Here is a 2,499-nt window from a genome sequence, read left to right as displayed (position 1 = left end):
TTAATTCAAAACTTCAGTAACCTGTTATTGAACCTCTATATTTTCAAACCTATCAGCTGATGACTGAATGACTAAGACTGAATGACTAAGGCTGAATTCTTATTGAAACAACTGAACTAAAATTAAATCAAAACCAAACTAACACAACACAGAACTCAACAGAATCATTGAAGCTGACATTGAAACTTGAATCAATATGCACATGAATGAAGGTAATGTGAATGCAGGTTCATTGTCAGCTTAATGACAATGTCCTGAAACTGAAATATGCACATGAATACAAACATCAGGAATGCAAGTTCATTCCTGAAATCAAATGGCCCTGGATCAAATATACACAACAAACGTTTGACAAACTTTCTGTTTTAACAAACGAGAGTGAATTAACTGACGAAACTAATTAATGGACATGCTTATAACAACTGATACCAAACAATCAAACCCCAGACAATTTAGGTAATTCACAGGCAATTTCAGGGGTATTGACAGAAACATAGATTAACTGGAAATTAATCGACGTAACACATTAATTGATTATACAAGTTATAGCACATAACAATCATATTGAACTTAAACAAATGACAGAATTGATCCTATTGAATATGAACAAGGTCAATTAACCAAAACAAATTTTAAAATCAATACAACAGATAAACAGATATGTAGAGAAGCAAATACGAAGGAAAGAAAAAAAGGAAATACCTCATAATAACAGAATTATATGGACCCAATTTCGAAACTCTGATTCGGACACTTTGAAATCGAACAGACCTTAGTCGAAGTATTCTCAACTGAAAATACTTCGATTAAGGTCGATTAGACCTCAACCTTCTACTTAATTTGGGAAGATTCCAAGATTTGGGATTTTAGGGTTCTTGAGGGTCTGATTTAGGGCTCAACCACTTCTAGTCAGATTCGAACCAAACCAAGTTTGGTTTGGTTACGAGTGAGGTTAGGAGAGTGACTGGTGTGAGTTTGGGGTACATTGGGGTAGGTTTAGGTTATGCTCGAATCTTCGATTGAAGATTCGAGACGCTGTAGGGTGATTCGAGGTGAATAACCAACAGATCTGTAAGGAGGGTGGTTAGGGGGTGATGTGGTGTTAATTAGGGACTGGTTGGTTTGGATCTGAGTTTGGCTCGAATCTTCAAATGAAGATTCGAGAAGCTCCAGGAGGATTCGAGCTAAATGGTTACCAGATTTGGATAAAGGGTGGTCAGGTGGTCTTAGGGTGTTGGTTTGGTGACCGGCAGCGTAGTTGCCGCCGGGTTTCAGGCGAGGGGAAGTTAGGGCGGCTAGGGTTTGGGGAAAGGGCATCGTCTTAGGGACGATGATGAACATGAAGATGAAGGGGGGTTTAGTTAGGGGGCTGGTTTGGGAGATTGAGTTTATATAGGGTAGGGGTGTTTTGATCTGGGCCATTGGATCCATCACGATCCATGGCCAGGATTAATTCACTTAAAGGGGACGACACCGTTTTGTTTAAGCTGGGGGATGGGTTGGCCCGGGGTGAAGTGGATCGGGTTATGGTGAGGCCTTGAGGCCGTTGGATCAAAGAAAATGGATGGCTTGGATCAACATGCCTGAAACGGTGTCGTTTGGGCATGTGAATGGCCTGATCTGGGCCGTTCATTTGAATCGATCAATAGCTCAGATTGGAGACGCCAATACGACGTCGTTTGGAGGCGCCTCTGTAAGACTGCCTTGGGCTGGATTAGTGCAATGGGTTTTGGGCCTGATTTTTTTGTCAATTAAAATGGCCCAGTCCAATTTTCTTCCTATTTACACTTCCCTTTTTTCATTTTCTTTTAATTCCTAATTACTAAAATTCCTAATTTGAATTATAAAAATCAACATTAAACTTACAAAATATTAATTACCCTTTAACAACCATTAACACACAAGACAAAACATTAATCACACAATGACACATTTAAATGACAAAAATAGGATAAATGCATATTTTTGTGATTTTCTTTTTTTAGAGCTAAATGACGGTTTAATTAATTCTTCAATGCATAATTAAATCCTAGATATGCATGCAACATGTATTTTTTATTTTATTTTTCATTTAACTATAACAAAGTAAACATTCACGGACAAAATACAAATAATTATCCAAAAACGCCACATAAATTCTAAAAATTGCATACAAAGAAAAATTATTTGTGATTTCTTTTGGAGTAGTTCATGTGAGGCAGAAATCACGTGCTCACAGCTGCCCCTCTTTGTCCGAAAATACGAAGAGTTTTCGTACAAAGATAAAGTGAGCGAATACGAGCGATTTTTGCCCGTTTAACTATTCCGTGTGAAGCATTCTTGAAAGATTTGACCGAACCTTGCTTCAAAGGTTTCCTACATATCCTGGGCTAAACAGGAATCAGGTCAATGTAGTTCGGGAAGTTTTGGTAGCTGGGACTACCATGGGATTGTTGTTACTGTTGTTGCTTGCTGTTGCTACTGCCTCCCGATCTCCTTATTACACCGTGCCAAAAGAAA

Source organism: Nicotiana sylvestris, chromosome 5 (genome assembly GCF_000393655.2).
Source record: "Nicotiana sylvestris chromosome 5, ASM39365v2, whole genome shotgun sequence".
NCBI lineage: Eukaryota > Viridiplantae > Streptophyta > Magnoliopsida > Solanales > Solanaceae > Nicotiana > Nicotiana sylvestris.
The sequence above is the reverse complement of the archived record's forward strand: the minus strand, read 5'-3'. Positions refer to the sequence as shown.